Below are 15501 nucleotides of genomic sequence, written 5' to 3'. Positions count from 1 at the left end.
AAGTTCAGATAAATTTTGATATGATTTTGATTGAATAGTTCAATAAAAAAAAATTGAAAAGGTATCTAAATAGCATTGATGATTTTTGATTGTCTTAAAAAAATCTCAAAAAAGATAGATGGCTTCCAAAATTAAGATAATGATGTCAAAAAATTTTAGAAGGATTTTGAAAGTGAAGTTATGATTAAAATTCAAGCAGAAGGGTCTAAGATGTCCAATTTCCTTCTAATTTCATAAAATTTATTTTATTAAGTGCTTTGGTAAAATATCAGTTAATTAATTTTTAGTGTTTATCTATTCAAGTGTTATGTCATTATTTTGAATATTTTTCTTATGAAATGATGTCTAAGTTCAATATTTTTGACCTAAAGTGTTGAATTAGATTTTTGATCAAATTGATGGTATTAGTATTATCACATTTTATGAGGATACTTTTAAGTTCAATACCAAAATCTATGAGTTGTTGCTTAATCATAGGATCTAAGCACAGTAACTTCCAGCTGTAATGTATTCGACTTCGACCGTAGATAATGCTACTAAATTTTGTTTATTACTGAACCAAGAGATTAAGTTTATTCCTATAAATTTGCAAGTCCACTAGTACTTTTTCTATCTAGTTTACATCCAGCAAAGTCTACATCTGAATAATCTATTAAGTCCATAGAAGATTGTTTTGAAAATCAAAGACCTAGGTTTTGTGTTCCTTTTAAATATCTAAAAATTCTTTAATAGCATTTAAGTGAGATTTTTTAGGATTAGATTGATATCTAGCACACATACATACATTGAACATTATATCAGGTCTACTAACAGTAAGATACAATAAAGAGCCTACCATGCCTCTATAGAGCTTTGAATCAATATTTTTACTATGCTCATCTTTTTCTAATTTACAGAAAGAGGTCATAGGTGTACTTATAATTTTTGAGCTCTCTATTCTAAATTTCTTTAATAGTTCTCTTGTGTACTTACTTTGGATGATGGAGATCTCTTCTTTCATTTGTTTAATCAGGAGTTTGAGGGAGAAAGTGAGTTCTCCCATTATACTCATCTCGAACTCCCCTGCATGAGCTTGGCAAACTCTTGGCATAAATCTTCATTAGTAGATCCAAATATAATGTCATCATCATATATCTGTATAACTAGAATTTTTTTATCTTTTTTTTAATAAAATGAGTAGTATCAATATTTTTTCTTGAAAAATTATTTTCTAATAAAAACTTACTTAATCTTTCATACCATACCCTAGGAGTCTGTTTTAATCCACATAAAGCTTTGTTTAACTTAAACACACGATCTGAAAATTTATGATTTTCAAAATCAGGAGGCTGTTCTACATATACTTCTTCAGCAATATAATCATTAAGAAAAGTACTCTTAATATCTATTTGAAATAATTTAAAGTTTATAAAATAAGCAAAAGTAAGTAACATTCTTATTGCTTCTAGTCTAGCAACAGGAGTAAATATTTCATCAAAATCAATTTCTTCTTGTTGATTGTGTCTTTACCAACTAATCTTGCTTTGTTTCTTATTACATTTCCATCTTCATCTAATTTATTCCTATATACCCATTTAATTCCTATTATGGGTGATTTTTAGGTCTAGCAACTAGTGTCCATACATTATTTTTTTCAAATTAATTTAGCTCTTCTTGCATGGCAATTATCCAGTTATGGTTCTTTTCAGCTTCATTTATTATTTTAGGTTCTAGATGTAAAATAAAAGCTACATAATTACAAATATCTCTAAATGAGGATCTAGTTCTTACTTCTTCTGTCGATCACCAATTATTAATTCTTTAGGATGATTATGGACATACCTCCATTCTCTTGAAAGCTTACTTGTGTCTTGAGGTTGTTCTTGAATATTTTGATCATTGATGGTTTCATCCTCATGTTTTTCATCCAATTGATCTTTGTTTTACTCATTTGAGTCATTGAGGGTGATCTCTTTTATTCCATCTTCTATAATACCTGCATCATCAGCACCCTCTCTCTTCTTAATGGAAGATCATTAGTTTCATCAAAAACTACATGAATTGACTCTTCCACTACTAGTGTTCTTTTATTAAATACTCTAAAAGCTTTGCTAGAAGTGGAATAGCCAAGAAAGATAGATTCATCAGATTTCGCATCAAATTTACCTAAGCTATCTTTACTATTATTCAAAACAAAATACCGACAACCAAAAATATGAAAATAGCCTATATTAGGTTTTCTACCTTTCCATAATTCATAAGATATTTTCTTAAAATAGATCTTATTAAAGCATGATTTAAAATGTAACATGCTGTGTTAATTACCTCTGTCCAAAAGTATTTTGAGAGCTTGCTTTCACATAGCATGGTATGGGCCATCTCTTCTAGAGTTTTATTTTTTTTTCAACAACTTCATTTTGTTGTAGTGTTCTAGGTGCTGAAAAATTATGATCTATACCTTTTTCATCATAAAATTTTTTAAATCTTTGTTTTCAAATTCAGTGCCATGGTCACTTCGAATAGAAATAATTGGTATACCTTTTTCATTCGAAATATTTCAATAAAACTTAGAGAATGCTGAAAATGCTTCATCCTTAGAAGCTAAAAACAAAACTCAAGTAAAACACAAAAAATTATCAATGATTACAAAGCCATATCTTTTTTCTCCTAGACTAGTTATCCTTGTAGGATCAAATAAATCTATATGTAAGAGTTTTAGAGGTTTAAAAGTTGAAATAATATTTTTAGATTTAAAGAAAATTCTTGTTTGTTTACCTAATTGACATGCATCACATATTTTATCTTTGTCAAAATTAATTTTTGGCAATCCAACAACCAAATCTTTTTTAATGATTTTAAAAAGTGTATGCATACTAATATGTGCAAGCCTATGGTGCCAAAGCCAACTAGTTTCATTAATTTTAGCATTCATGGCCACAAGACATTACATATTTTGTAAGGAGAGATTATCCAAATCAACTATGTATATATTGCCATGCCTATATTAATGAATCTAGTGCTAACATCAGAGGGACTAGTTACAATGCACATAGATGATTCAAATACTATTTTGTAATTTTTATCACATAATTGACTAATACTTAAAAGATTATGCTTAAGGCCATCTACAAGTAATACATTTTCAATACAAGTGGAGGGAGTGATACCAATATTACCAATGCCGATGATCTTTCTTTTATCATTATCTCCAAAGATGACCATCCTTCCATTCTTGGCTTCCAATATGATGAATTGAGATTCATCACTAGTCATGTATCTTGAGCATCCACTATCAAGATACCACTTTCATTTTGTTGCTTGAGATGCAAGATACACCTGCACATATAAATCAAGTTTTAACCTTAGGTACCTAAGTTAACTTGGGTCTTTTGGGGTTAGTCACAATGGTTCCTTTTGGAACCCATATTTTCTTAACATTTCTATCATCAAATTTATTTGATAAATATGAATAAGCTTTATGCCTTATTTTGCCACATTTAAAAAAAATAATATTTAATAATTTTTTTATAGATGCATTGACCAAAATATTTTTTAAAAAATTTTATTTTCTTAGAGTGTTATAGCTAAGTCTGATTTTATCATATACAGCTTTTTGACTGTCAATGATCATTTGAAGTTTGTTTTAACTTAATGTAAATCTGTCAACTATAGGTTTTAACTTGGTTACCTCTTCTTTAATTTTTGATTTTCTTTTATAAGAATTTTATTTTGACTAAAAAGTTTATCTTTTTTTTATTAGAGACTGATTCTTTAGTTCTAATTTTTTATTTTTCTTATCAACTTTTCTTTTTTCTTAGCTAATACTTGGTTTCTTGATTTTAAATTTTTATTTTTTATTTTTATTTTTTTAAGTCATTTAAAAGTTTATGAAAAGCTTCTAATAGTTCATCATAAGTAAAATCATTTTGAGTTTGGGTGTTATCTTATTTTCATGCGCCATAAGGTACAGGTTGGCTTCTTCTTCTTGAGCTGTCGACTTGAGGATGATAGTCTTCTTTCTTCTTATTTTCCCCAGAGTTTGCTTCATGATCAGTTCATGAGTCATGAGAGATCCAAAAAGCTCCTCCAATGATGAAATATTTAAATCTTTGACTTCTTGGATTGCAGTGACCTTTGCCTCCATGATCTTGATAAGGACGGAGTACTTTTCTCACAAGATCACTGTTAGAATAATATTTGCCAAGATTTTTAAACCATTTATGATGTCAGTGAAATGGGTGAATATTTGAGTTATTGACTCTTCAAGTTCTATTTTAAATAGTTCATAATTGTGCACAAGCATATTGATCTTAGATTCTTTTATTTGATTTGTGCCTTCGTGTGTGACTTCTAATCTATCCCAAATCTTTTAGCTGAGTTATATATGGAAATACGATTAAATTCATTAGCATCCAAAGTACAATATAAAATATTCATGACTTTAGCATTGAGCTGAACCATTTTCTTATCAAGTTCATCCCATTTACCTTCGGCTTAGGAAGAGACACACCATCAATCAATTTAGTGGGTGTGTGAGGTTTATTTACTATGACACTTAATATGTCATAGTCAAATATTTGAATAAAAATTATATTTGAGCTTTTCAATAGGTGTAGTTTGACCCATTAAAAAGTAGAGGTCGATTTGTGGATTGCCCCTCGACTAGGAATGTGCCAAATTGGGCTACCATTAATCTTTAGCTTTAATGATTAAATCAAGCAAGAACTAGAGCACCGGGCTCTGATATCACTTGTTGCCCAGATATGGAGCCCAAAAGGAGGGTTGAATTGGATTTTTTTTAAAATTTTAAAGATTAGTGTACTAAAAAATGTGCTAAAATATTTGAGTGGAGAGGGTTGATTTTCAATAAAAATAAATTCAAACACAAATGATAAGATTGCAAGTATAAGATACAAAGAATAAGTAAAAAGAGGCAAGCACAAAAACACAAAGAATTTATAGTGGTTCGATACCAACCTTGCACCTACATCTACTCTCCAAGTCTCTACTTGAAAATTCAATCTACTAAATGGATTCAAAGGATTACACCACGTCAGACACTTCTGACCCTTACTATCCAAGCAAGAATACTTATTTTTTGGGTACAAATCAACTCTCAATATCCAATTCAAGGTTCAGATCAACCCAACCGAGTTTTGAAATCCTCCAAAACTCAAAAATCCAAATACAATTTCAAAAAAATAGGGTACCAAAAATTCAGCACACAATCTCCTTAAATAGATATAATAAATACAATAGAAATACAACACTTAAGAGAAAGAAGCTTTTGCTGAACATCCTCAAAGAATTCATACTTGATTGTTGCTGGAGAGTGGTTGGTGAAGTGATTAAATGCTTCTTTTCTCTCTTTTAGGGCTGAATGAGCTTTTTTTCGGATTCAAAATTGAATACTTATAAAATTTTTAATTTTTCACTTTAAGAGAGTATTTATAGTCACTATTTATCCTTAAAAATATCTTAGAGTTAGTTTAGAGCCATTGGAGAGTGTTTAATATGCATTAAATACACCAAAAATAGACTGACAACTAGCCGTTACGAACTCGTCCGAATAGATCGTCCTAGGTAGGTCATCCTATTGTGATTGAAAAGTTCCATGGGATGCCTCATTTGGCCAGATAAAAAGTTCAGCTTTATGTTTTGGTCTCAGAATCTCAGGGGTCATTCCAGGTGGGTCATCCCACTGCATGGATCATCCCAAGTGGGTCATCCCACTATATACCATGAGCCAAAATGAAGCGTGCCGACTACCCAATGAAAGGGCATGACCCAGATGGGTCACTTCATTTTGTTGCAATCTAATTTTTCATATATTTAAGATTGAAACTTACCAGAACACTTTCAAATACTCTCAAATAGATTCAAATCAATTTGACACTCTCAAAAAATTTGAAAATTCTCCAACTTATAGAAAATTCAATTTTGACACACTTGATGAAGCTTTTCAAACTTAATCTTTTGGACTACCTGAAATATCATAAAAATATTTCCAAAGATAAGAAACTCATCAGTAGTTCTCTCAAATAGTTTACGATCACCAAAATCTATTCTTGAAGCAATAGAGGAATTGGTAGAATTAATTTTATTGAAACTAATATAAATATTTATCGCATCTGTACTATCATCTGGCTAGCAACTGCGCAATCAATATTCCTCCATTAGCCAAATGCTATAACATGAAATGCCTTCTATCATCCTAAGCTTGCACATCGAGATACCCTGCTGCTATCACCGGCATGATTATTAGTTATCAAGGTTGCAAGAAACCAAGCGAGGATATGGTGGGAGGAGAATTAATTTTATTTCTTGTCTATTACAAGTTTCAAAAGAGACTATTGGTGATAGAATCTTGATGACCACCGGATGTAAAAATGCATTAGAATTGGTAAATATTGTAGCTATAAGGGTTTACCATCCCATCTCATGTATTATTTCTTATAGTTTCGAAAAGATTTTGATTTCTTTCATGGATAAATACTTATTCTAATTTTTTTTGCTGAAAATTGAAGGCATCTTTAATTCTTAAATGTCTAAGGTACTTTGGTCCAAAATTGAAGGTATTTTTAGTTTTTGAATCTTCATGGGATAAATATCTAAGGCACTTTGATCAAAAAGTGATTCAACGTATCTAAATTATAGCATGCACAAGCTTGAATATTATAGATTAGCAAAATATTCAATTGGTTTCTTGAGGTGTGGTTGTTGAGTGCATCAGCAGTAGCAATGTTGTTGTAAAAAATATACATGTTCTTTGAAGATGACTTGAGGTGGCCTGCATCAACCATATTCAATACAATCAAAGGTTTTTGTCCAGAAAACCATAAGTCTACAAAGAGCCAGCATTTGTTGATATTAGTTCTTCTTCTTCAGCCCAGCATGAAGGCATCATTTATAGGAATAGGCATCTATGGCACGAAGCCTTTCTATCTGCTTATCAAAATGCTAGTGTGAGAATTGGTCCCATTGGATCCAATTCAGCGTGAAGCTGGCAAAGCTTGCCACCTTTATCAGGACTATTCAAAAGAGAGAGAGAGAGAGAGAGAGAGAGAGAGAGAGAGAGTTACCCAAAGGTAGCAAATCAAGAGGGGGGGGGGGTAAATCGGGTTCTTAAAAAATTTTAATCAAATATAAGCTCTAAACAAGTATTTGCTTCGAATTAACTCAATTAAAATGATTATGAAGTATGTGATCCAAATAGCAGCGGATTCAAGATATAAGTATGAAGGAATACAAGAATTAAAGCTAATCTAAACAAGTAGTAAAACAAGCGAAGCAAGAAGTAAAGCCACAACACAAACACACAAAGTTTATAGTGGTTCGGTGCAATCTATACCTATGTCTTCTCTTCAAGTTCTCCTTAAAAATTTTACTATAAATCTTTCTGATTATGGTGTGTTTATTTTTTTAGATCCATAAATAAATTCAGTTAATTTTTTGAGATCACTAACCAAAATCTTACGCCAATAGTTTTTCAGACTTACTATCAATCTAATTGGTTTTTTCAACTCACCAATCAAAATCTATAATATCTAATTCTAGACTTGGATAGACCATAACCCAAGTTTCTTTCTCCTAAAGAAACTTATAAAAAAATAAATTACAAGATATAAATTTCAGCATAAAAAGAAAAACAAAAATTTGAACTCTTTATGCATGAAGAAAGGCTAAATGATTGGCTCTTTTGAAGCTTGAATACTCTTCTTTGAAGCTTGAGAGGTTGCTAAAATGATACTGAAGAATGCTCTTGAAAGCTCTTTAAATCAGTGCTCAAACCCTCTCTTTCCTTTCTTTTGATGTGCAATGTGGCTCTTTGATTACGGTGTTTATTTTTTAGATCCATAAATAAATTCAGTTAATTTTTGAGATCACCAACCAAAATCTTACGCCGATAGTTTTTCAGACTTACTATCAATCTAATTGTTTTTTTGACTCACCAATCAAAATCTATAATATCTAATTCTAGACTTGGATAGACCATAACCCCAAGTTTCTTTCTCCTAAAGAAACTTATAAAAAAATAAATTACAAGATATAAATTTCAGCATAAAAAGAAAAACAAAAAATTTGAACTCTTTATGCATAAGAAGAGGCTAAATGATTGGCTCTTTTGAAGCTTGAATACTCTTCTTTGAAGCTTGAGAGGTTGCTAAAAATGATACTGAAGAATGCTCTTGAAAGCTCCTTTAAATCAGTGCTCAAACCCTCTCTCTTTCCTTTCTTTTGATGTGCAATGTGGCTCACTCTAATCCAAAAAGATCTCTTTAAACTCCTTTATTCTTACTTTCCAAATATTTCTTTGGCCTTAAATAAACTTGAAGGTGACTGGAGAAGAAGTTCTAGCCATTGAAAATCTTAAACAAGCCGTTGGAGTGAAAAAATAGCTGTTGAAGATGTGTAGAAAACTAGCCGTTATAATTTTTCGTGTCACGAGTCGACTCATTTTCCTCATGAGTTGGCAAGTTTCATTTTGAGTCGATTTGATTTTATTTCGAGTTGGTTCGGTCTCAGCCCTGCAAAAACTGCTTTCTGTTCTGCGAATGACGTCGGCTCATCTCAGAAATAAGTCGACTCGTCTGTGTGTCAAACACAAGAAAATATGTTCTTTGAAATGCTTTGGCTTGGCAACTTAAGAGAATCTTTTTTATGGATTATTTTTTCAATTTGGTCACCTAAAAAGACTTACATACATTCTTAAAATATATGATTAGTATCATTTATACTCAATATTTTAGAATTATCAAAATCAATCTTAGAGTCAATAATTTCTCCCTTTTTAATGATGACAAAACTTTGAGTATATGTACAAATAAAGCATAATATATTTCAATTGATATATAAATATAATTGTGAAGTTAAATAACTAAGTACTTGCAAGCATATTCTTCATGAATGTTTTATTTCATCTTTAATTTATTTTAAATTTAGATTTAAGCATGTAATAAATTCAAGCTCAATTCATGCATATACTCAACATTCCTCTTTCTCATTTTGACAGCATCAAAAAGCTCATGAGAAGGATCAAAGAAAATCATCAAAATTAGTAAGAACGTATCAAAATAAGAGATGCATCAAGTTCAGAAAATCAATTTAAATCAGTTCATCTCCTTTTTTAGAAAATAACTTGTCTATTAATTTAAGATATGCTTAAAACATTGCTTCTTTTTCAAAAGTTAGCTTGAATTCAAATATCAATAGCTCTCATCCTTTTTGAATGAATATGACTCTTTAATCAGATTTTCAAATAAGTACTTTTAAACTTTAAGAGAAATAGAGCTTTATAAAGATTTGAACAAAAAAATCAAATATAATATGTATTTTAAATTCATTCTTTCCTTTCCTTAACAAAAATCAGTCATTTAAGTTTGGAAAGGGCATGTATCGAGGATGTATCAAGCAAATCAATGATAGTACAAAGCAAATGAGAGTTATGTTTTCAAATTTATTTTTTGAGTACAAATTACTTTGATACAAATAATTTTATAAGAATTTTTCAAAGCATATCAAAATTTTTTATTATATTCAGATTTTTAAATGAGTTCCAAAATTGAAAGTATGTAAAAATAATTAATTTGGAGTAATAATATATTTCAGATTCACTTCGACTCCAATCAATTATCAAAGATGATCAGACAATTAAATTATGATTAAAATTATATGAAACTGAAATTAAGGAGATCATAAAGTAATTGATCAAAAATTTAAGATTCACATTTATTTTTCTTAATTCAAATTAAATAAACACATGAAAGTTCAACTTAAGAAAATCATAAAATATTTGATTAAGAGTTTAAGATCAAAGTTAATTTTTCTAACTCAAATTAATTAATATTTTTAGTTAAATTAAAGGTATATGAAGGCTCAAATCAAGATTTAAGAACAAATTCAATTTTCTCAACATAAATTAATTTAAATTTTCAATCAAGGCTAGATAATTCATTTTAAACTTAAAAATGCAACAAACACCACTCTCTCTATTTTTTTTTTAGATTCAATAATAGAAAATTTATTTTTCCTTTTGATATGTTAACAACATTTTCTCCCTCTTTGTTTTTTAAATTAAAGCTAGAAAATATTACTTTTCAGCTTTTTAAATTTAGATTCTTACATTCAAATATATTTTTAATTAACTAATCATTTCTTCTTTTAATATTTCCTCCCCTTTTCCTTTGCAAATAAAGCCAACTTAAAAATTAAGCACAATACAAAAGTGTAATTTTCAATTAAGTGAACTAAATATCAATTAATCCAAGTATCAATCAAATTCAATCAGAGCATTCATCCAAATAGACATCAAATTTTTCAGAAAAAAATATTTTTCATTAAATTCAAAGGATGTTTACAAAAGGATGTATACAATAAGAACAAACATCAAGAAGATCAAAAGAGTATGACATATGCATCTATCAAAAAGATTTTTTATTCAAATTTAGATCTTCCTTTTTATAAAAAATATCACTCAATTAAGTTCAGAAAAGGTATGAAATTCTTTGAATTTATCTCAAATGATATCATATCAAGAATATAGCTGTGTAAAATCAGATTTGAAACAAAGATTTTTTTTTTATCAAATGATAAATCAATCAAATACAAGACAAATAGCAAGCTATTTGACACCAATTGATTAAAACTAAAGTCATCTTTAAATGTTTAGCTTTAAAGATAAATGATAGCTTTCTTGAAATATTTTGCTTGATATCAACTTCAAAAGATTTAAAAAGAAGATTTTTTAAATTCAATTTTTCAAAATCAATTAATCAAAATAAAGTATCAATGTTCATCAATAAATTCTCTTTTAAGATCAAATCAATGATCAAGAAAGATATTCAAGTCAATTTGGAGGATCAAAAATTAGTTAATTGGGGGCTTTGACAATCATTCAAATCAAGGGTATTCAAAGAAATGGAATCTAGATAATAAGCTCTATGAGTTTAGTTCAACTAAAAAATTTCAAATCCTTAGGGGTAAACTAAGATGCAATGCACATCAATCAAGCACTTGATTTTTATAATTGAATGTCTTGTCTTCAAGTACTTAGGTCATGCAATTTTTAGGAGAATTTCAACAATTAAGCATCTTATGAGGGAAACATTAAAACTTAGTTCATTTGTAAGTCACTCAATCAAGTTCATTTTGACTTTAATTTCTTAAATGATAACACAATATGGGAGCTTAAATGAATATATTGAATTTGAAGAGAACTTAAGCTCATATCAACTAAACATGATGCATAGAAGAGAGCATGTTGATTTTTGAATTTAATGTAAAATTAATATATTCAAACATTTAGATCATAGAGTATGAATATTATAAATAATGATAATTTATCAAAATCAATTAATTATTTTAAATAGATTCAAAAAAATAATGATGGCATAATGTGAGAAAAGTTTAAATTTTATGAAACATCATCATCCATCTAATTTCATTCCAAAGCATCCATCCTTGAAGATTTTTCTCTTTTTATTCTATTGGATGCTTAGCATACCTATAAAAATTATTTTCTAATTTTTGATATCCAAGCCATCTTGGGTTCATTGGGGTTAGAGCACATGGTTCTTTTTCAAATTCAAATTTTTTTAACCAAAGTACGATCAATTTCTTAAAATTGCATTCAAAAATTTTATAGCCTACTGATAAATGGTATATTTTTGTATTTATTGAAGGTATTTTTGATAATTTATGGTGCTAACATCTTCTTAAAAATCTTAATTTCATGAATTTATTGAATTTTCTTAAAAAATAAGTGATTTTAAAAAAATATAAAATTAGATATATTTATAAAAAAATAGATGTTAATTTAATTAAGTAATTTAAACATCAAAAATAAAAAAAATTTTGAAAAATTTAATGTATATTTTTTTAATTTTTAGGTGAAAATCAGAGCAAAAATGAGATAAAATATCCTAAAAAATAAAAAAAATAACCTTCGGTGTACGGTGGACCGACCGCTCGGTCCACAGAGCCAGGGCGCAGTCCACAAAAAACTTCACATGGTCCACATGTGCAGTTCACAGTGAGAGAAAGATCCTGAGCACGATCCAACGCTGAGATTCAATCCGAATTAGATCCAACGGTTGCTGTTCATTATCGGTTTATAAAATGACTCTTTTGCGCAATCCGACGGTGCAGAAGTGATCCATCAAGAGATCCAATGACTGAGGATGCTTTCGACTTTGAATAGGAGATCAGAAGCACTGATCGATGGCCCAATCTCATTTGAAGTGTGATCGGATGGTCAAAATCGAATCCACCCTGATAAGGAGTAAAAGGCTGATTTTTGGGCAGATCTGGATGATTCAAGCTCCATCCGACGGTCAGAAATATTTCTAGAGGGATTAATATGATTTTTAAAGATTTTAGGATTTTTTTCCTATCAAAAAATTATAAAAAATTTATCTATAAATAGAGGATCTGGGAATAACCTTTGAGAGCAGAAAAATTGAGTAGAAAGTATAGAAAAAAATAGAAAAAAAAATTAGATAGATTTAGAGACCCAAGAAAAAGAAAGAAAAAAGTCAGTTCGCTCTACGGAGTACGACGGAAGATGGAGAGGTCTCAACCATCTTTCCGACGAGGCTTAACTGATCAACTTCAGATCTTTGTCATAATTTTATTTTTATTTTATTTTATTATTTTTTTTAATTTTTTTACTTGAATTTTAATTTTAATTAATATAAAATTTATTTTTTTATACTTTAAATTTTTATCTTTTATTTTTCTCAAGTAGATGTTAGGATCTAATTAGTAGATCTTAGTAACGATTTATTTTATACTTTTCAAATTTTTATTATTTATTTTTATTGTAAATAGATGCTAGGATCTAGTTAGTAGATCTTAGTACCCGATTTATTTTTCATACTTTTAATTTTTATTTTCTGACTTAAATTACTTTCTCTAAAATTTTATTTTTTTTTGCAAAATTAAAGATTTCAAATCAAAATCCTGCTTTCTCTGTGGATTCGACCTGACTCACTACTTTCTACATATTTTTAATTTTTATTGAAGTCAAATTTGATTGATAATCATGGTGTCCTAACGACAACATCTTGACCCTATCAATTTTTGATGCCATTACTGGTGAAGCACCAATTTTAATATTTGATTTCTTTATTTTCTTGTGACTATTGCTTACTAACTTTTTTTATCTTTTTGCAAAAAAAATTCAAAAATTCAAAAAAAAAGGAGGTAGAAAGCTTCTAAGTTGGTGAGATCAATCCTAACCCTAGCCTTAACTATTTTTTTAGTATTAATTACTATTTTTTTAATTAACCTAAAATTTATCCACATAAATCTAATAAAAATTACATGACAAGAGTAGAAACTTAATTTTTAGGAGTATTCATCATTGTAGATTTATTTTTGATGATCGTAGAGACAAAATAAGCTTTCAAGTTTTATTAGTTTCATGCATCTAATTTAGTTGCATAGAACCTCTTGTTTGAAATTGGTTGTACATATTCATCTCAAATCAATTTAAGGGCAACACCCATAACAAGATAAGGTGAGAATTTCATCATCCTCTTTTGGCCAAAAACAATCAACCAGCATCCCATATTAACCCTAGCCTAACTAAAATCAAGTAAACATTGGCTCCTAGTATTAATCGAGTACATTCTGAGTATTGTAGTCAAGTCAAGTGCCAAGTAAGTCCAGACTCACTCCTGAATTGGTGTCTAAGACTAAAGGTTATAAAGGCTCAGCCTAAGTAGATTTATGGTTATTTAATTGATCCGTTAGCTTACCTGGTCAATTCAATTGGTGTCTAAGGCAAGCAATGGGGGGACCCCCACGATCCCACCTCTTACCTGGCTAGTTGAAGGAAGTGAGAACAAATTCAATTTGTATCTAGACTAAGTCACTCTATATCAAACTGTTAGGTCTAAGAAATTCATAGTGTCTAGGTTTAATTATTTGCTAACTTGATTGCAATTAACACTTAACCATAACTAATTCTTCCCACCTTACATATCTAGGTCTAGAGCTCTTTCTTTCTTCTCTCTCCTTTTTCTCTTAAAAAAAAAAAAAAACAAAAATAAAACTTGAATCATACATTAGGATTTGCACTGGTATATGCAAGGTAGAAGATCTCTCTATCCTAACCTAGTTGAACCCAATCCTGAGATTGAACGGTTGATTCACATTAAACCTGAAAATCAGATGGCTGGAGATCCTAGAGAACCACCTAGGTAGATGAAGGAATATTTTATTTCTTCCACCTATAATCCATCGACTTGTATCCACTTACTTGATATCCCTGCAAGCCACCATGAGATCAAGTCGACCACAATCCAGATGCTTCCGTCTTTCTATGAAAATACTAATGAAGATCCTTACAAGCATCTGGATGAGTTCTTAGAAATTTGTTCCACGGTGAAAATTCAAAATTTTACTGATGATGCACTTAGATTGACCTTATTCTCCTTCTCACTTAAAGATAAAGCCAAGTACTGGCTTGGCACAATAGGGAGACAATCCACACTTGGCTAAAATGCAGTATGAGTTTCTTAAGAATTTCTATCCCATAGGTCGAACCAACACCATGAGGCGAGCCATCACTGAATTTGCTCAGCTTTCAGGAGAACAAATTCATGAATCATGAGAGAGACTTAAGAAACTTCTTAGAAAATACCCATACCATGGTCTATCTAAATGACAAATTATTCAAGCTTTTTATGAGGGTTTAGGTGACAATACAGACAGATGGTAGATATATCTTGTGGGGTGCATTCATGAGTAAAAGTGAGGATGAAGCCTACACTTTATTTGAAACTTTGAGTGAAAATTCAATCAATCATGCTTCATTATCCTCCTACGAAAGATCAATCCCTCACCAAAAGCGGACAGAAATTTTTGAGATCAAGCAAACAGACTCTAGTCCTAAGGCCGATCTGAACCTAATAGCCCAAAGATTAGATAAAGTCGACCTTCTTGCCCAAAAATTTGATCAGTTTCTAGCATTAGATCAATAATCTCCTGCACAATACACACCACCACCTAATTATCAGAAGATTTATTCTATCTGTGCTAGCTCGACCCATCATGTGAGCGAATGTCCAACGGTTGCACAGTTTTCACCTTTCATCCAAGAACAGTTCAAGCTACTCAAGGTTACTCTAATCCTGTCAATGACCCATTCTTAAATACATATAACCAAGATTGGAGGAACCATCCTAATTTTTTTTGGAGACTCCAACAGACTCAGGCTCCAACCCAAATTTTTTCTGTACAGAACTTTCAAAATGGGCTCCAATACCAAAATTATGCCTATAATAGTGATCAGCCTAGTTAGCCTATCCAGCCATCCTATTATAATTAGCCGTCATACCACCTCCTCAACAACCAATCTAGCCAACGATAGATTTAACCAACTTCAACAAATGATTATGATCCAACAGCAATCCCTCGCTAGGCTAGAAGCACAAATAGATCAATTAACTGAATCTACCATGAGAGAGAATTAGGTCAATTGTCAAACGAACCAATACCGAATTTTAAAAATAACCT

The sequence above is a fragment of the Elaeis guineensis genome, chromosome 11 (assembly GCF_000442705.2).
Source record: "Elaeis guineensis isolate ETL-2024a chromosome 11, EG11, whole genome shotgun sequence".
Classification (NCBI taxonomy): domain Eukaryota; kingdom Viridiplantae; phylum Streptophyta; class Magnoliopsida; order Arecales; family Arecaceae; genus Elaeis; species Elaeis guineensis.
Note: the sequence above shows the minus strand (reverse complement) of the source record.